The sequence below is a fragment of the Meleagris gallopavo genome, chromosome 2 (genome assembly GCF_905368555.1).
Source record: "Meleagris gallopavo chromosome 2, MGAL_WU_HG_1.1, whole genome shotgun sequence".
NCBI classification, from domain to species: domain Eukaryota; kingdom Metazoa; phylum Chordata; class Aves; order Galliformes; family Phasianidae; genus Meleagris; species Meleagris gallopavo.
Genome location: NC_139405.1, coordinates 104,727,234 through 104,747,542, shown reverse-complemented (window position 1 = coordinate 104,747,542; position 20,309 = coordinate 104,727,234). Strand labels below are relative to the sequence as shown.

Below are 20,309 nucleotides of genomic sequence, written 5' to 3'. Positions count from 1 at the left end.
GAAAAAGAAGAAAAAATAAGTGAATACATCCCTTCAAACAGAGGAGCATCCTTGGAATATTTGTATATTTGTTTGTCATATCCCTGACCAGATATTTTTAGATTCCTGTGGTGTTTTGATCACAAGAGCTCTGGAGAAAAAAAAAAAAAAGAAAAAAAGAAAGAAAAAAAGAAAGAACCCAACTTCTTTTTTTCTTGAAGTGTGTTTTGCATACACTAGTATTTAGCAGTGTCTTTTATTTGGACTAGTGCCCTTTTGTCTGCGTGTATTACAGCTCTGTAGGCTGTTTTTTAAAAATCAGCATTTATCTGTATCTTCTTCTTAAAAAAAATGTCCTCATATCATAGAATCACAGAACAGCCAGAGTTGGAAGGGACTCCAAGGATCATGAAGCTCCAACCCCCGCCACATGCAGGGCCACCAACCTCCACATTTAACACCAGTCCAGGCTGCCCAGGGCCCCATCCAACCTGGCCTTGAACACCTCCAGGGACGGAGCAACTCAAGTGGGGAGGCTCAATTTTCACAGTCTCCTCATTAGAGGAAATGAGCTTTGATCTTCCAAACTCCAAGGAAAGCTTTTTTAACATAAGGGAATATTGATGTGGTCGAAACCTCCGGCTCCGCCGCATTCCACTAATCAGCTGCCCGTTGTGCTTGAGAACCTGACAAAGGAACTGTTTAGGGCCAGGCATCTCTGTGTGATTGCCTTGGACGCCATGGCACATGTCACCAAGATGATGTCTTCATCGCAACATCCGAGGTTTGCAATTATCCAAGTGCCTCTTTGGGATTTCAGCAGTCTTTAATGCATCTTGGCTGTGTGCCCTGGTAGGGCAAAGCTGCTGCGAGTGGCGAGGAGCCCATGGGTGTGAGGAGTGGGTGATCCCACAGCCATCCCAGTGAGCATCCCTAGGTGGGCCTGGGGGATCCCTCCACATTCACAGTGTAGCACGTGCCCATCTGCACAGCTCTGGGGTGACTCGCCTTCCGTGTTAAGAAATGATTCTCTCCAACCCAGAGATTAGGGTGCCTCTGGCACTTTTGGGAAGATAAGATTGCATATAATAGGGATGTGTAACTCATTTTCTGTCTTCTAATTCCAGTATAGCACACCCACAGTCCCAGTTGGGTGGGACTGAGACCTTGCGGGTGAACTAGTTGCCTGCCCTGCCTTACACCTGGGAGGATTTTTTTAATGCAGAGTACAGGGGAGAGAAAGAAAGGTCAAAATGTGGGTACCAGAGGGGTAGGAGGATGAGAGCTATCAGGGTTTGGCTGCTCTGGGCACGTGAAGCAGTGCTGGCTGGCTGCTGAATGAGACAATTCCAGTGTGGAAGTCACGTTGCTGTTTTGTCTTGCACTGATGGAGCAGCTGACATCTGAGCTCCGCTCTTCCATCATGTGTTGGCATCCCCTGTGAAATAACATTTCTCTTTTTCGATAGAGCTTTTGAAATATATCTCAGAGGTGTTGCTCATCCTCCTCTGCTCTGGGCACAACAAACCAAGGGACCTCAGCTCCTCCTCCCACCCCTTGCCTGTACGTGCTTTACCATTTCATAGCCCTCCTTGGGATGCTCTCTTGCAGCTTTCTATCCTTATGCTGTGGTGCCCAAATTGTGTCCAGTCCTCCAGGTGAGGCCACACCACAGTATCATTTGTGTGCTGATGCAGATACAGCCCCAACTTGTAACATCTGGGATTATCTTCATCCAGTTGACTGTCTTCTCCACTAAAAGAATAAGATTCTTTCTCACAGCCTCAAATTCATGCTATCACTTTGCTAGCTGTCAGTATTAGCTTGATGTTTTATACAAACATCTACCATATCTCCCATTTTCTACCACAGTTCGTGTAAACTGTAGAAGTATAAAATTAAGTTTTACTTAAGACTTAATACATAATGTATATGAGCAGAAAAACAGTGGCTAATGGTATGAAATACTTAGAGGCAATAATGGAAAAATCTCTTAAATGCTTATAAACGGCTTTGGAAAAATAAGTGCTTAGTCCCATCCAGTCCTTGGTAACTTGCATGGAGGTAACCATGGAAATTTTATGTATGAAGCTCATCTCCAAAAGGCTGATTTTAACAGCGTCTCTTCCTGTAGTCCAGTGCTTAACAGCTCTTGCTGGCGTGTGGTAGGATATCAGAGTTGTCCATTCACATTCTGCATGTTTAAAAAATAAAAGTTAAATCACAGAATGGCTTGGGTTGGAAGGGACCTCAAGGATCATGAAGCTCCAACCCCCTGCCATACGCAGGGCCACCAACCTCCACAATCCATAGCAGTCCAGGCTGCCCAGGGCCCCATCCAACCTGGCCTTGAACACCTCCAGGGATGGACGGGGCATCCACAGCCTCTCTGGGCAGCTGTTCCAGCACCTCACCACTCTCATGGTAAAGAATTTCCCCCTGACATCCAGCCTAAGTCTTCCCTCCTTCAACCTAAATCCATTTCCCCTTGTCTGTTATCTACCCTTTCAAAGAGTTGATTCCCTTCCTGTTAGTAGGCTCCCTTTAGGTACTGGAAGTTTGCAATGGAGTCACCCCACAGCCTTCTTTTCTCCAGGCTGAACAAGCCTGGCTCCCTCAGCCTGTCTTTGTAGGGGAGGTGCTCCAGCCCCCTGATCATCTTTGTGGCTCCTCTGGACCCTCTCCAGCAGCTCCCTGTCTTTCTTGTACTGGGGTCCCCAAACCTGGACACAGCACTGCAGATGGGGCCTCACAAGGGCAAACTCCCAAATGCTCCTCCAACCCACAGCTCGGGTTATGTGATAGTCCTGCAGCTTTGGCTGCCGATAAATGAAAGTCTCCCCACTGAAATGAAACACAGATGCCTTCCTCTGTGCCTGCTTACGTTTTGAGAATGTGACCAGGAGTTGGCCGGCAGGACCGCTGGTAACAGGGGTTGTTCTCAGCCACTGAACATCAGGAATGCTTGGGTTTGTAGGTTGAAGGCAAAGATATTAAGTCCAAATTGCACAGGACTACTATTTCGACTTCAGCCACTGGTGTTGATATTATTCACGTGATTTATTTTTGCTGCAGAAAAATCTCTTTCCTCCGGCTGTAGGAGCAGCAGCTAACCCTTTGATTAGCCATCTGTTAGCATTCCTGTCGTTTTCAGCTCTGTGACAGTTTTTCAAAGTCGTTTGTGTAGGAGACACTGCCGCTCTGCAAAGTGAAGCGAGCAAATCTCACAGTGCTGAAGGGAAGGTGTTGGTGTCGATAATTCTCATTTTGCACCTACAGAAGCTGAAGAAAGTACAGGCTTGCTTAGGTTCCTGTGCCTTCCTTCTCCCTTCTCTTTTAAGGGTGTGCTTTGATTCATTTTGCTGCTGCACAGACTGATAAAAGCCTTGCTGGGGCGAGGAATGGTGCTTACTTCCAGGCTTACTGCATGTGACACGTGTTTGTTTGTTTTGATAGAACTGTAATGTTTCTGCATAGGGAACTGCAGTCACAGTGCTCTCCTGCTACAATATCCTGGAAGTACTCTTGGAAGAGTATACAGAGAAAGTATAACGGATGCTTTAGTCAGAATGCACTTTTAATGCTCTCTTTCTAGTTATCTGAAAGAAGTGTATCATAGAATCAACAAAGTTGGAAAAGACCACCAAGGTCATCCAGTCCAACCGCTCACCTACCACTGCCCACATCCCTCAGTGCCACATCCCCATGGCTCTGGAACACCTCCAGGTTTGGTGACCCCACCACCTCCCTGGGCAGCTGTGCCACTGCATCACTGCTCTTTCCGAGAAGAAATGTTTCCTAATATCCAACATGAACCTCTCTTGGTGCAACTTTGGCTATTGCCTCTCCTCCTAACCGTAATTTCAGACTATCAGAATTTATGGGTTGAATGGAGGAATTGCCAGCCACGTTCAGGACTGTCAGAGACCTCAGGGTGCTCCCTCCTTCCCCATCCTTGTGCCTTCTGCCTGAGTATCCCCTGTTCTTACTGTGCTGCTTTTTCTGCTCAGCACCTTTTAGGACAAGGGTGTGCAGTCATAGAGCCCTCTCTTCAGCTGGTGGCTCAGAGATGTGGAGGCTGCACATTATGTGGGCTTGGAATGGATATTGGAGGTGACACTTGTGAATCCCTAGCTGTGCCGTTTGCTTGTCAGAAGAGGGCATATCAAATTCTGCCCTCAGTTGGAGACAGCAAGTTTTTCCAGGAGATGCAACCCGTACTGAAGTTTCTCCATAGAATCATACTGAGTTGGAAGGGACCCACACAGATCATCCAGTTCAACTCCAAGCTCCGCAGAGGCCACTCAAAAATCATCTCCAGTGAAGAACCTATTGGTATCATCACCCCCACTGGAGCTGTTCCTTGCTTCCAACCTCTCCTATTAGTGCTTCAGTGCATTATTTTCTCAGGAACTGCCAAATGTGTGTGACTGAGGAGTTGTTGGAAAAGGAGGAGGAAATTCTCCACTATAGCAAACCAATAAACAGATCGGAGCTGGGGCTGCGATTCTGAAAACAGTGTATTTCTGCTGGATAACGAGAAGAGATGTTGTATCCCAGGAACTGCTGAAATAACCCTTCTGTTTGTGTGCACTTTGATTTGTTTACCGTCTGCTTTTAGTTCCGAAAATGGGTTGCAGTGCTCAGGGAGCTTCACAGAAACGGGGCAGCTCTCAGTGCTGCTGGCTGCAGGTGGAAGCCCTCAGCCGAGCTCTCTGAAAGGGGCATTGGCAGCATGGAGCTTGGTGGAGGAAACTGCTTTCTCTGTTTGCAGGGTCCCATTCGGCACCATGCAGCTTACAGTTTGAAAGGACCTCTGAAGGCCGTCCAGTCCAGCTCCCCTGCAATGAACAGGGATACCACAGCTAGATCAGGTTGCCCAGAGCCTGACACAGCCTGGCCTTTAAAATCTCCAGAGATGTGGCTTCAACCACATCTCTGGGCAACCTGTGCCAGAGCCTCACCACCCTCACTCTAAAAGGCTTTTTCCTTATATCCAACCTAAATCTGCCTTCTTGAAGTACGAGAGATGATCAGATGTGGTCTGACAGTGGATGTCAGCAGCTGGGGCTGCCTGCAGGAGCCCACTGCTCACTGTTGCGGCACGGTTGGTCAGAGGGCGAAGCTGAAATGCTGACCAGTATTCCCAGTTGATGCTGGGAATCAGACGGAGCCAAAATCGTGAATGAAGATAAACTTACAGCAGCTTGAAATTGCTGATTTTTTTGTTTGTTTGTTTTAATAAGAAAGCTTAAATAAATAAGATGTGCTAGAATGTGTTGCCCAGAGTAGCTGGGGGTGCCCAAGGCCATGGATGGGGCCCTGGGCAGCCAGAGCTGGTGGGGGCACCCAGCCCACGGCAGAGGGCTCCGTGATCTTTAATGTCCCTTCCAACCCAAGCCATTCTATGATTCTGTGAAGCTTTCCACTTAACAACAGCTCATCTGTATAAACACTGGTTCTCTGTTCTCTTTATTAAAGATAAACCTTTAAATCTGAAGCAGCAGCGAGGCACCAGGCTGATGAGCACCCTGTCTGCGAAGCCTGGGCTCCGTGCCCTCCCTCAGCCTCTGGTACAGCACAAGGCAGGAGCTGCTTCCCAGCCTCGTTCCTTACCTGGAAGCCTTCTAGAAGCATTCTTACAGCTTTAAGTAATTTGGCTTTTGATAAAATCTCAGCTTTTTTTTTTTTTTCCCCGAGTGCCGTACTGAAATAATTAAAAAGGGTAAACATGCATTTTAAACTGCTTGCACACTATTATGTTTTAATGTGTAGGAACTTAGCAGTGATGAAGGTTTTACTTTTTTTTTTTATTTTTTTTTTTTTACTCATTAGAATTCTCACAATTACCTCCTTACTACTGAACTTACTTTCTGTAGTCATAACTCCCTATCCCTACATTACACATACGTGGAATTGTGCGATTCCTTAATATATGGAGTTACAATCCCAGCATAATTGTTTTTGTAGTATTAATATGCTTTGTGTTATTTAATCGGCAGTCAGGGATTAGAGTCAGCACGGTGCTCCTGAGCTCATACCCAGTCTATTTATCTGAGCTATCTGCATTGTATAATAATCTCAGATGTGAGAAATGGGGGCAGAGAGAGCCATGCAGCTTTTCACATCTTGGAGTGCCGGTTGTTACTGAAAGTCATCTTTATTTCTTTTTTCCCCTTCATCATCCCAATATATTGAATCATTAAGGCATGACACTTAAGAAGTGTCAGAGAACATCCTAGAATTATTTCATCGGCTTTGCTTAGTGAAGTCTTTTGAGTCAGCTTCCTCACAACCTCTAAATTGCTTTTGGATATAACGAGCTCTGCCACAAGTTTGGATTCAATTAAGATGATGAGATACAGATCAGAAATCATAAGGCCATGGGCAGGGATGTTGATCCCATAGAAATGTGTCCACTTCATGGAATCATAGAATGGCCTGGGTTGCAAAGGCCCACAATGCTCATCCAGTTCCAACCCCCTGCTATGTGCAGGTTGCCAATCACCAAACCAGGCTGTCCAGAGCCACATCCAGCCTGGCCTTGAATGCCTCCAGGGATGGGGCATCCACAGCCTCCTTGGGCAACCTGGTCCAGTGCCTCACCACCCTCTGGATGAAAAACTTCCTCCTAATATCCAACCTAAACCTCCTCTGTCTCAGAGCACTTTGCCTCTTCCGCTTGGGCTTACATAGCTGCCACCATGACTTCTGCTGGCTGAAGCCATTAGTTTGGTGTGAGTTACATCTTTTTGTATGCACAGAGAGTTGCTAAATGTGCAAATGATGTGTTTGTGTTGTTGGTGTTGGCTGAGGACATCTCTGTGCTTCGTTGCTCCCTCTGGGGATGATATGAGAAGGGGATCTACCTGGGAATGCCTGTTGGGAAACTACTCTCATGGCATTTATAGAGTCACAGAACCATAGAGCCATTGGAGTTGGAAGGGACTTCTAAATGCCATCTGGTCCCACTCCCTGCACTGAACAGGGACACCCACAGCTCCATCAGTGCTCAGAGCCCATCCAGCCTGACCTTGGCTGTCTGCAGGGACACCCACCACCAATCTGGGCAACCTATGCCAGAGCTTCACTATTCTTATTGTAAAACACTTCATCTGTATATCCATGTTTTTCCCATTGTGCGGCATGACCTAGGCCCTCATGAAATAAGATGTGTGATGAAATTCCGAATTATTTTTTCAATTACATTTTGTTGTGGAAGAGAGCAAGGCAAGAACATCTGTCCCATGGTGTTTGTTACTAAATTCGTTTTAATGAGGGAATAGGAAGAAAGCAAACAGTTTAAAGAACAGCACCGCATACTTGTGATCCAGTGCACAGCTGTTGGTATCACAAAGGGTCAGTTTCCAACATCACTTGGTGTCTGAGCATCACTGTGGGTGTAGCTGGGCAGCCTGGTCTGCTGGTTGGCAACCCTGCACATAGCAGGGGGTTGAAACTTGGTGATCGCTGTGGTCCTTTTCAACCCAGGCCATTCTGTGATCCTATGATAGCTGTGTCACAGTGGTTCCCATGCAGCCCCATGTGCAATCATTGCCATTGAATAGAGAGATTAAAAAAAAAAAAAGGTAGAAAAGAGCAAAAAGTCAGGCCCACGTTGCTCAGAGGAAGGTTGTTCTTTGCAGGAGAACTCTGATTAATGATTTTTTTTTTTTTTTTTGAAGTGTGGTAGCAGCTGGTTTTGTTGGAACGGGGAACTTGTGACAGCTTAAATTCCACTTTCAAACATGCGCCTTCTTTGCAGCACATGGAATTAGCATTTGCAGAGCTCTTCAGACCAGTTATTCTCTTCTGTACGAGATCATCTCTGCTAGATTACTTAGAGATAGCTCTAAGTATAGCCCTTTGGAAACGCAGTGCAATTTCAGCGTTTCCAACGAGCTGACATCAGGAAGGCAAGCAGTTATCACCCTTTGGCATCGGTGACAAAATAGTTTGCAAATGACAGTAGGATCTTGTTGAGATAGCTGTTGGGTTTGGAGGAAGAGGAGCCTGAGCAATGCAGGGGTATTAAGCTGTGTAAATAATTATTTGCGCGTATTTGGCCGGCAACCAGATTCGTCCTAATGAGAGAAAATGAATATTCTGGGAATGTGGAAGTTGTTCCAAAAATCAGGGTGATAGCTGAACTCACAGGGCTGATTCAGCCAGCGAGGGAGGAGGAAAGTCTGATCTAATCTATATCAGGAAGTTATTAAAAACTAATATGAAGTGTGCAGTTAAAGCAGTTAATGACTTGAGAGTTCTTGGCCATAAATCTGGTGGTTCTTTGGACCAGGAACAAGCTGTGGACTAATTTGGCAGTTAATAGCAAAAGGCAGTGAATGGGCACCCGGGCTGCTGGGCGCTGCGTGGATAGGAACGTGCTTTGGGTTTTGTTGGTTGGGGGACTTCCCCCCCCCTTCAGGCACACTTCTGCTTTCAGCCTGCCTCCAGCTCAGCTTTCTGCAGTAATTAGTGCAGTTCCTGCATTGCATGGTGGTCAGGCAGCTCCAGCGCCGCTCTCTGACACCTCACGGTTGGCACTTTGGGGTTTGGAGCACCGAAGGAAATTCTTAGCTCAGATTCCTGCAGTTTAAAGAGCAAACCGGAGTGCTGCTGGGTGTGCTGGAGGGTGAGGTGGGGGTTAGGGAAAGGTTCTGCCCCAGAGGGCGTGGAGCAGCTGCACAGGGCACTGGGCGCAGCCCCAATGCTGGAGCTCAGGGAGCACAGGGACACCAGCGTAGGGTTTGGGTTTGAGGGGTGATGTGTGAGGACAGCGGTTGGGCTCGATGACCCTTGTGGGTCCCTTCCAGCCTGAGATATTCTACGGTTCTGTGATTCGGAGCGTTCCAGCTGGGTGAATTCGGCCAGCAAAATGCTGTTGCAGGTTTGCAGCACCTGTGAAGTCTTGAGCTGGTTCGAAACGACGGTGATTTGCATGAAGATAAAAACTGGGAGCTCTGAGCCCTGCGTTGCGATGAGGCGGGTGAAAGAAGAGAAGCAGCAGTGCAGCAGCTTTATGGCAAGGTGAGCATTCATGGGCACACAAGTCGTGTGGAGTTCTGCTGGAACTCCATGCTCCCACCAGCTCGGGCTGCCCAGGGATCCATCCAGCCTGGCCCTGAGCTCCTCTGGGGATGGGGCACTCACAGCTCTCTGGGCAGCAGCACTGGCCTTTGAGTAAAGAGCTTCCACCTGCAGCCAGCCCCAGTCGTGCAGCGCTGCTGGCTCGAGCTGTGCCATGTGCTGGGTTCGTGGGAGCGCCTGGTTCTCTGGGATCAGATCAGTTCCTGGGTCTGGGTCTGTAACAGCAGGAGCAATCTGCAGATGTAACTTGAGTAATAACATTGCCCGTCGTTATTGATTTGGCTAAACTAACAAAGCCAATCCATTTCTTCTTCAGATTTCTTTTAAAACACATTTTACACTTTCTGCTTTTCATTTAAAGCCCTGCAGTTCCAGCTAGGGCAAGCAAGATCCCTGCACAACCTGGCACGCGTTCAAAAACCTTACAAGTACAGAAAGCTGTTTATTAAACTTCCTCATGGGCAGATAAGACAGCTCACTTTACTGGAACAAAGTTAATATATTTTTTTGTTGTTGTTGTTGCCGCCTTAGTTGTGTAAAATTATTCTTTCCAAATACAGCGATTGTTTTTCTGACCTTTTAATTTGTGACAGTTAACTGGCAAACGGATTCAGCCCTCTTGCAAAATGGTTTTTCTCTCCATCTCCTGCAATACTTATTTGGTATCGGGTATAAATCAGGCAGTGGCACATGAAAAATTAGATAAGGAGAAAAAGAGGCTTTCCAGATGCATAAAAGCGTTTATGTGTTGTGAAGAAAATCCAATTTAAAGGGCACCTGAAAATGAGTACGTTCAGGAGGAAAACAGGGAGAATTAGCATTGCCTTCAGGCTGCTGCCTGAGTGTCCTAAATACCCCTAAAAGGAGGCATTCACATTGGTCCGACAGCACAGAATTGTAGCATCATGGAATTGGTTGAGTTGGAAGGCACCCATCTGTGGTCCAACTCCTGCACTGAACAGGGACACACAGCTCCATCAGTGCTCAGAGCCCCATCCAGCCTGACCTTGTCTGTCTGCAGGGACATCCGCTACTCTCTGAGCGACCTGTGCCAGTGCCTCGCTGTGTGCCAGTGCTTTGCTTGGGCTTTGTGTGCTGCTGCCAAAGGGAGCTGCACTGGGGAGCTGTAGGCACTCACTTCTCCACCGTCACAGTGGTTTTTCCCCAAAGTTATTACTTCTTTGCAAGATGTTTGCTCTGCAGCAAACAGCAGCTCTGCATTAACAGATAGCCTCTTTCCAAAAGTGCAGCCTCCACAGGGACGTGAGAGCTGTCTGACACTTCCTCAGCCCTCTGGCCCCCGATCATTTAACACCTCCAGGACTCTCTCAGCCGGAGATGATTTCCATCCCGCTGCTCCCCGCCGGTGGATCTTTGCTCTGTGCCTCATCAGTCCTCCCAGTACTCTCATGGATTTGCAGTGTGCGCAGCATCCTTTGGCAGGGAGCTGCATGGCCGTGCTGGGTCGTGCGTGAGGAAACTGTTGCCTCTTGTTTGGGTTTGGACTTGCCACCTGCTACTTTCAGTTGCTGCTCCCTCATTCTTGCACCAAACAAGCAGCTGCTAGCATGGAGCTACCCTTGTATCCTTTCTCTGCTACAGCTCATCTGGCTTGGAGAGGGGGGATCTGGCCCTAGCTGCAAGTTTGCACATGATGATAAAGATGTGCAACACCTTTGTTTGTAGTCACAGAATCACCAAGGTTGGAAAAGACCTTCAAGATCATCCAGTCCAACAAGTCAGTCACTTTGGTGAGGGATGCAGATGTTGTGTCCTTTACCACTTGCGGCTGTAGGAGCCAGTGTGAATTGGAGATGCAGTGGCTTTTGCTCCTGGCCTGTAGGAACGTGAGTAATGTAGGCACAAGGGCTGATTCCTCTGGGATTTCAGCCCAAGCACCTGATTAATGATGATCTGGTTCTATATTATGACTTGTTACTTGGCCAGATATTAATCTATTTAATGTATTTCGTGTTACGTAATGCAATTCCAGTTACTTTGGAAATGATACTTTGCAAAGTTAAATGATTTACAGAACTCCAAGTACGTTGCATCAGAGCTGTTAGAGTTTGCAGGCAGTCATGCAGTCCTGATAAAAACACACAGAACTGATCTGTGTTGATAAACATCAGTTATTTGCTTCCTCTGATCAGAGTTTATAGCAGCACATCCCTCGTCTTCCTTGTGATGTGAGCTGCACTGAAAGCTCCTTGTTGCCTGGTCGTCCTCCTGGTATTTAAAATCTTGGTACAACAGCGTTTCTTTGTGTTCCCAAATCTTCAAATTAACTCTTGCTGAGCAGTGGTTGAGTGGTATAGTGGATTTCTTATGCAACTCCATCAAAGCCCCTGGGATACAGGCTGCCCAGAGTGGTAGTGGATGCTCTGTCTCCGCAGACAACCAAGGTCAGGCTGGATGGGGCTGAGTGCTGATGAAGCTCTGGGTGTCCCTGTTCGTTAGGGGGGTTTTCAACTCTGAGGATTCTATGAAGATCTCCCAACTTAAAATGACCGGCTCTTTTAGCTGATGTTTCACATCTGCCTGAAATGCCACTTGGAGAAGATGTTTCTGTTTCATCCTGTGGCTTCACTATACCATCTGCTTTCTTTCTGAATTAACAAGCAGCAATATTCATTGCATTCTTCTGCTGTTCCTGTAATACTGTTGGTAGCTGCTCAAATTCAGCCGCTGCTGAAATTTGTTGCTCCTGGATAATCAGTATAACTTGATACACTCAAACCCACCAGTACTGTGGTTCTTCCTTCTCTTGCTGTTTTGTACCATTTCATTTCAGGTACATTTTAATATGGGAGCAATTGACTCTGTCTCACATATATCTCTCTGTACTAATCTGATAGTTGCTTTCAGTTTCATCAGAGGCAGCTCGAGGTGGGTATAAGACAGGAACAATCTCCCTTCTTATCAGTAGGAGCCTGATTTTCCCCCAGCCACACACCTCGCTCCAGGGATCTAGAAAGGCATTCTCAGTATTTCCATATGTATTCACAGTTTTTTGTATTTTAGTGCTCCCTCCTTTGAATCAGCCCATCTGTTTATCCTAAGGGTGGTGAAAAAGGCCTCCCACCATGCTGAGGATGGAGGGTGTTGGTTTAGGTTTTGCCTTAATGAGAAATTTAGTTGTTACAAATGTGTCCACTGCTGACTTCTGGCTTTCATCAGAATCCCTGCGTCTGCCATTAAAATGCTCCCTTCCTCTTCTGGACCATACCTCATTGGTGAGCTGAGCCACATATCTTATTTAGGAACTCCAAGATTGTTTCCTATGGGTTTTACCCAGCTTTTAGACCCAGCCATATGGCAGTGTGAGTGCCATTTTTGTGCCCATTGCCGTGCATGTGTGTGCAGGGCTGGGTGTTTCAGCGGACATCCCCTCCCTGTGGCTTTGTCCTCCCTCCTTTTCCCTCCTAGATTTTTCGTGATTCAATTGCAGTGAGTGACATATAATAGTCTTGTGTTGCTAATGATGGATGGCATTCTAATGACTGCATCCGTGTAATTCCTTTTGTAATAGCAAGAGAGGAATGGATCTGAGGCAGCGATTGTTCTCTCCTCATCTCACCTTAGGTGCTCGTATTTGGAGCCCTAAATTTACCCTAGTAATGCTGTAACCCTGTGAGAGGGAGAGAAAGAAAAAAGCCGTACCTTGGAAGTAATTTATCACACTAATGCAGACTCTGAAAGTGGTGGTTCCTTGGGGACCAAACCTGATCTGCCTGCTGCCTCTTCCAGTTCCACACCTGGCCTCACAGCTTGTCTGTCTGTCCTGCAAGCTGAGCTGTGTGTTATAAAAAAAGAGAAGAAGAGAAGGCCACCAAAAAAAAAAAAAAAAAAGAGTTTTCTGCCAGCTCTGTGCCAGCTTTTATAATGGATTGGCCATGGGCATCTCCACTGGGACAGCATCTCCTGTAGGGGCTGCATGTCCATGGGGCTGTGTGCCCATGGATATCTCCATCAGAAACATGTGGACCTACTGCTTCATGACTGCAGAGGGTCCCTACAGCTATGTGCTTGAGTTTCCTATTGGCTCCAAGGTGTCTGAGGTTATTAATCATAGAATCATAGAATGGCTTGGGTTGGAAGGGACCTCAAGGATCATGCATCTCCAACCCCCTGCCACATGCAGGGCCACCAACCTCCACATTCCATAGCAGTCCAGGCTGCCCAGGGCCCCATCCAACCTGGCCTTGAACACCTCCAGGGATGGACGGGGCATCCACAGCCTCTCTGGGCAGCTGTTCCAGCACCTCACCACTCTCATGGTAAAGAACTTCCCCCTGACATCAAACCTAAATCTTCCCTCCCTCAACCTAAAACCATTTCCCTTTGTCCTGCAGTTATTTGCCTTTTCAAAGAGTTGACTCCCCTCCTGTTTGTAGACTCCCTTTAGGTACTGGAAGTTTGCAATGGAGTCACCCCACAGCCTTCTCTTCTTCAGGCTGAACAAGCCCAGCTCTTTCAGCCTTAATGAAGATTAACTGCATCTTAGTGGATGCTTCCAAGAAAAGTTCCAGGGCACTACTGTGACTTGTGTCTCATCAATGGCTGTGCAGGGAACGAGCTTGGCTGTAGAACCTGCAATGCATGGAGGGGCTTGGAAACCATTTTCTAAAGCTCATCTCTGTAGTTGTTTTTAAATGACTTTTCATGAGAATCCAGGCAGTACTTAGTAATACGAAGAGTACAGTTTTACTTTCCAGCCAAGTAGCGCGGCGCTGTTGAAACAACCAGCGTTTGGATGGAGAGGAACAAGGCGCAGACTGGTGCGGCTCGCAGGAGAGAGGATAGCAGAAGCAAATGGACATCTTGATACCTCTTCATAGCACGTGTGTTTCGGGAGGGAAATAATTATGTATGCTCGTCTGGAGTTCGGAGGCTGCGTCGCTATCGAAGGCGATGCTACAGGTCTGCGGAAAAGGAGGGACTTGAGAAATCCCCTTGATCCGGATCTAGCTCAAAGCTTAGTAACAGCAGCAATTCACCATCCGCGCCTTTGCGAGGCACCGAGCGATCTCATTATCTCTGTGTTTTATGAGTTCGGTGGTGGTCTGCCTGTAAACACCGAACTGTAATTTTCTGGTGCTCATTTTTATCTCCTCGTTGCATAGATGCTGTCTCGCTCCGAGATGCGTGCGGTGTTTTTCTGGAGGGTAATCGTTACTCCTTAGGAGTGGCGTTGGCAAAGAGGGAGGAGAAAATGATGGATACAGAGTGCTCGGCTCTCATTTATTTTATTTCCCCCAGTAACTTGCAGGGTGAGGAACCTTGATGAATTCTTTTACAAAGAAATAATAATAATGAAAACCCTTCACAGTTTGCAGCGTTGAGGTCAACGAGCTATTAGCGACGCTGCTGCAAATTAGTAGTTGACCTTAACTCTGCTGTTTTCCCACTTAAAATTGCACCTTGTGAATTACTTGAGAGATGATGCAGACAAACTGTCTTTTCCTTGGCAGGATTCGGGAATTGGTGCTGGGCCCTTGTCAGAAGAGTTCATGTGAAGACTGTCCATGGCCGGCCGATGCCCGCGTGTGCTGAAGCCCTAGGACCCTGTTGGTTTGCTGTTTAATCACCTGAAGAGCCCAGTTTTTCCCATGAACCATCTTTCACCTCTGGAAGATAGAGGTAAGGTTTCAGGTCTTTGTTTCTTTCTTTCCTCTGGCAAAAAATGGTTTCAACTCGTCACGGGGGTGGCTTGTGCTGGAGCACCTCTTCATGTGGAATTAATTACTGACAATGCTGAAAGCAAAAGTCACCGTTTCTCTCTGTCCTTGGCTTTCCCTGGGTTATTTTCCATACATGAGATGTGCAGTCAGTCTAGCTTGCGTTCTTGGCTACGAGAGTTGCTTTAAAAGCTCATAAAGATGCAATTACTGCCCTAATCAACTGCGCTTTCTCAATATGTTTTGCAAAATGGAATAGCTAATTGCTGCGGTGACAGAGTGGTACGCAGAGGGTTTGTGCTGAAGAGTGAGATGAGGTGTGCAAGGGTTACATTGTGAGGTGGCTTGTGGTGCTCATGGCTTCTGAGCAGGTGACCTGAGTCCAGAACTTGAGGATTCTATAAGCCCCAAACCTGGGAGATCAGAGTGAGGGTTAATGCAACTTGGAGAGCAAGAAGTGTGCGCTCAGCGTCCTCGTAGCACTTAACTAGTTGATGCATGTAACAACCTGAACACTCCTGTGGTTTGCCCACAGCCAGCAATATCTTCAAGGAAAATTGTTGTAATGGAATGGTAATTTGGAAAGACAGTAGAATATATTTAGAAATGAACGGAATGGTAAAAGCAAGAGGCAGTGAGAGGCTGGGCTGGCTGCAGCTGCTGTGGGTCCACAGCTTCTCCCCTGCACAGCTGGGAGTGCTTGTTCCTGTAGACCAGGAGTGGGAATCCTCTGAATTGCACCGGGCACTTGGCTCTAACTAGTGCAGAAATGACATGCATCACTATGGCTGCTTTTATCTGATGGACTTTTATATTGCTGGTACCATAATTCTCCTTCTGAGCGAGCTGCCAATGCTTTGGAGTGGGACCTGAGTCTGGCTGGAGAGCAGTGGAAAGCAGAAAGCGGTCCTGAGCTTGACTCTGCCTCCACGGGGTGGGACAGTGGCAGGAGTTAGGCTTGGCTGTGACAGTGTCATCGTGTTGGTGTCACACATTGTCACCATCAGTCCCCACACATCTCTTAAACATCGAGGAGCCAACGCTGGGAGCACTGCTTCTGGTTAATGATTAAGCTATGCTGGCGAACTCGTCTGATTAACAAACGGGTGAATTCAGGGTTTTTCACCACAAAAAGCTCACCTTTCCCTCTGTGCATAACAGGTACTTTTTGATTGGAAGTGGGGCAGCCATATCGCAAGCAAACAAAAAACCGGAGCTCCTGCTGCTCTTGAGATTTCTTTATTTTTCTCTCCAGCACCTGAGCAGATCCAGCCTGTGGCAGGGTGACCTTGCAGCTCGGTTTGTAGGGGTGGGTTGCCTCTGCTTTTTTCCCTTTTTTCCCCCAGCTATATCCCCAAGCACTGAGAACAGACAACGCGTGCTTGAGTTGAGACAGCCTCGAACATCAGCATTGCAGCTGCAGCCCAGCCAGGGGAAAGGCTAAATTCCCATTTGTGGGGTGTGCTGTGGGGAGGAAGGGCTCCAGGTGGGTTGTAATTGAGGTGCTCTGGATTTCCCCTAATTTAGTAGCTGAGAAAGTAGCCCCTGGAATTATGTGTGTGGGGAGCACAGCCTTCCTCCCACCTGGCACCTCCCATCTGTTTCCTTTTCTCTTTTTTCCCCTACCTACCGTGTTAAATTTCATTCTTTCCTCTAGCAAATGGGACATTTTGGCTTTGTATTAAGTTAGTTTGATCTGCTGGAGTTCCCTTTCCCATTATCCTGCGATGGGACTTCGAGATGTAAAACTGTAAATAGCTAGTGGAGCCACTGCCTCCCCGCCCTAGCCCTAGGTCTTTGCCGTGTTGAAACTCCCTCTTTATTCCTTAATGATTATATTCATTCCACTTTAAATAGATTTCCTGCTGTTAACAAAGTTTTCAAGCGTTGCAGCACTTCACAAAGCATCTCTCTGGTGAGATGTTTGCAGGAGAAGCAGCCTCTGGTTACCATTGGGAACAGGAGGGCGATGGCAGAGCCGGCAGCGACAGCACTCTCCTTTCTGGGTAGGTTCAGAGAGGGATGTTGTTTGAGCCCTGCTGATGGAAACAGAGATGTTTGCAGCCCTGTGGAAAGAGCAGCTCCCAGGTTTGTCCCTGTTGCTGGCTGTTTGTGGTACCTGTTGCAGAGGTGTCCAAGCAGTGCTGCAGACAAAAGCTTTTAGGAAGGAGTTCATGGGATTTGAGGTGTCTGCTGGTGACTTTGGCTCTTCTGTAAGAAGTGAAGGAAGAACGGTGCTACTATGGGAGCTGGTTGTAGTTTCACATCTGAGGGCTTTTTCTGTTCCTTTGTTAAAATCCTAAAATACTGTCAGGTGCTCTCGTTTTCACTTGTAAATGATAGGATGGCTTGGGTTGGGAGGGACCTTAATGATTCCAGCCCCCAATAGTTCAACAGTCAGGTTGGGTGCTGTATTTACGCAGGAAGTATTTGGGGCGCTTATCTCATAGAAGAGGTACAAAGTTTAAACTTAGAATCATAAAATCATTTGAGTTGAAAGGGACCTTTAAAGGCCAACTGGTCCCCCTGCCTGCAGCAAACAGGGTCACCCACAGCTCCATCAGTGCTCAGAGCCCCATCCAACCTGATCCTGGGTGTCTGCAGGGATGGGGCACCCACCATCTCTCTGGCAACCTGTGCCAGTGCCTCATGTCTAAGTAAGGGGTTTGTCATCGTACAGTTTTTGCTCAGACCCAGGTAGTTCTTTGGCCGTACTCACACACCTGCTGCAGGTCTGCGATGTCACCGTCCTGCTGCTGTCACCACTGATGTCACGAAGTCCCAGCCAGGGTCCCTTTTGCACACAGTGCTGCAATGGGAGCATCACCCAGTGCTGAAGCCGCTTCTGTAGCCATCAGCTCACCGTGACCTGTGCATCACTGCAGCCTCCATACAAATATTTATCCTTCTTGGTGGTCTGTGAAGCTGAATTCATGGTCCCTCGTGCAGGTAGGGCCGGCGGTGCTGAGGGGATGGGCTGGAAACACACTGCTGCATGGGCTGAATGGGATCACAGTCAGCATCCAGCAGGGACGGGAAATGATGCCGGGCATCTTAATGGCTTTTTAGTCTGCTGGGTTCTCTGCTGCCCTCAAGGAATCTCTGCTTCCTGGGCAACAAAGATGATGTATCATTTAATTGAAAACCACACTCAAGTGAGCCTGTGCGTTTTCAGGGCTTAACGATTTGCTGTTCTTTGCCTAATGCAGTATTTGCTGCACAAGCCCTTCCTGTGGCTAGAAGGTTATAAAGCGGTACCGATTTATTTTCTCCCATTGTTTCAGCTATTCTGGTAGCTCTTTGTTGGTGCTGTTAGCTACGTCACTGACACTCTCAAGGGCACCTCTTTGGTATGGGACCAGTTCTCTCTGTTAGAAATTTTGCTTTTCTTCTGTTCCAGCATTACCCAGTGATTGGTTGGATCATGTGGAGCTCAGCATGGAAAAGTTTAAGGAAAAGACCAGAGAATCACAGAATGGCTTGGGTTGGAAGGGACCTTAAAGATCATCCAGTTCTGACTCCCCTGCTATGGGCTGGGTGCCCCCCATCAGCTCAGGCTGCCCAAGGCCATCATGTGGCCTTGAGCACCTCGAGGGATGGGGCACCCACAGCTCTGGGCAGCAGTGCTGGGGCCTCACCGCCCTCTGAGTAAAGAATTTACTCCTAACATCTAATCTGAATTTCCATTTTTAGTTTAAAGCTGTTTCCACTTGTCCTCTCTCTTTCAGACCGTGTAAAAAATCAGTCCCCTTCCTGCTCACAAGCTCCCTTCAGGTCCTGGAAGGTCACAGTGAGGTCTCCTCACAGCCTTCTCCAAGCTGAACAAGCCCAGCTCCCTCAGCCTGTCTTCAAAGGAGAGGTGCTCCAGCTCTTTAATCATCCTTGCAGCCCTCCTCTGGGCCTGCTCCAACAGCTCTGCATCTCTCCTGTAGTGGAGGCCCCAGGCCTGGATGCGGTACTCCAGCTGGGGCCTCACAAGGGCAGAGCAGATGGTACACCCCCCCCCACACCTCTCTGCCTCCCTTCTTTTGAGGCATGTTAAAGTAACACAAACTAGGTGAGCGCATGTCCTGCTGGGATGACACATCCCCAAGGCACACTGGGATTGTCTCCATCTGGGAGAGCTTTTCTCTTGCCACTCTGAGGTTCTGGGCTCTTTTGGAAGGGGTGAGGATATATGGAAGGGGAGCACAGGGCCTTCAGGATGCCTCCCCTCCCCTTGCTCTGTGCAACAGCTTTGCTGGAAGATGTGGCACAGCAGGATACCTGGAGAGGCATCCTTTTATCTTCAAGAAATAACAAATAAACCTGCTTAGAAGCGCCTTTGTGTTTATTTCGGTGCTTTTGATCCTTCTTTGAAAGAGGAAAATTTGAGAAGAGTTAAACCCTCAGTAAGGAGTACTCGTGCCTTCAGTTAGAGGCTGTTTTCTTTTTCCCCCGTTCACCACTAAAATCATTTCGTAGCGCTGATGTAAGTCGTGTAACCACTTGTCAATAATTCAGGGCGAGTTAGATCTGTTTCTGGTAAACTTTCAAAAGATGAACACAAAACCCCAAACCCACTGCTTGGCTGACAACAAGCGAGAGGAGTTTCTCTGTTGTTTTTACTTCCTTGACGAGCTGCTTGCGTACACTTTGCTCAGTGCCCAGCTCTGCTCCTGCTGTTTGCAGCAGAAGGGCTGCACTTAAAATGCTCAGACATTCATGCTGCCATCACACCTTCTTTCAGATTGCAGGGAGCTGCTGCATCCGTGTGGAGGAGGTGGGAGAAGGGGCCAAAATGTGAAGCATTTCCTGGCCGTTCTGCCCAAGTATGGGTTTCAGTGGTGGTTATTTACCGGTGAGTCAGGTTGGGAGCTGAGACAGTGGCGTCATCTGCAGTCGTACGTTCCAAGAACCAGAAATGCTGGTAAATAATTTTCCTGACAGACGAGTGGTAGGGGCACACCGCCCATGGAATCCTGGTGATTAGGGATGCAAATGTGAATTCTGTTCCTCTTTGCTACGCGTTCCTCTGCCGTGTGCTGTCCTTGCCCTGCCGTGCCGGCACTTCGGATGATGCTTAGTAAATCCAGGCGTGCTGCTGGCTGTGTCCAACACGAGGTGGAATTCAACATCCACAGAGGGCGTGGAGAAATTGCTGGCTTCAGCAGTGCAGTGGGATGGCTCTCAGCTGGGGCTTTGGCGCTGCTGTAGCCCATTCACAGGAACTCTTGCCTATAGGTGAGAAGGTAACCAATGCTTTTCAAATATCCTTTTTCCCTGTGTATTCCCATCACTTGCTCTCTTCCTGATATTTGCTTCTCTTTGAGAATGCTGAGTTAGGGGCTAGGGGAGCGTTGGCTGTTGCAAAGAGGCACAGGTGTTATTGCAGACTCCTCATCAGTGCTTTTTGCTTTCATTTCCTTGAGGACCTCAGCCTCCCCTTGCAGATTTCCATAGTCTCCCGAGGTCCATAAAGCCCAGGCTTTAATGTGCTCCCTTTACCTTGTTCTTTATACAATGAAAGGCATACATTTGTTTAATGGAGCCATCACAAATCCCAGCTACAGATGAGTT

The 20,309-nt window shown here is 47.7% G+C and overlaps 1 protein-coding gene across 8 annotated transcripts in view; it reads left to right on the top strand.

The window, feature by feature from the left end:
* The window catches only part of NCOA1 (nuclear receptor coactivator 1), a 157,588-nt gene that overhangs the window by 32,886 nt on the left and 104,393 nt on the right, over window positions 1-20,309 (top strand). For 7 of the 8 annotated variants that reach the window (XM_085218252.1, XM_085218247.1, XM_085218245.1 and 4 more), the window contains exon 2: window positions 14,544-14,712. The gene's annotated coding sequence lies outside the window, so the exon portion shown is untranslated. Of the gene's footprint in view, window positions 1-8,721; window positions 9,010-14,543; window positions 14,713-20,309 lie in introns of those variants that run through there. The other variant, XM_085218246.1, reaches the window with a different exon arrangement.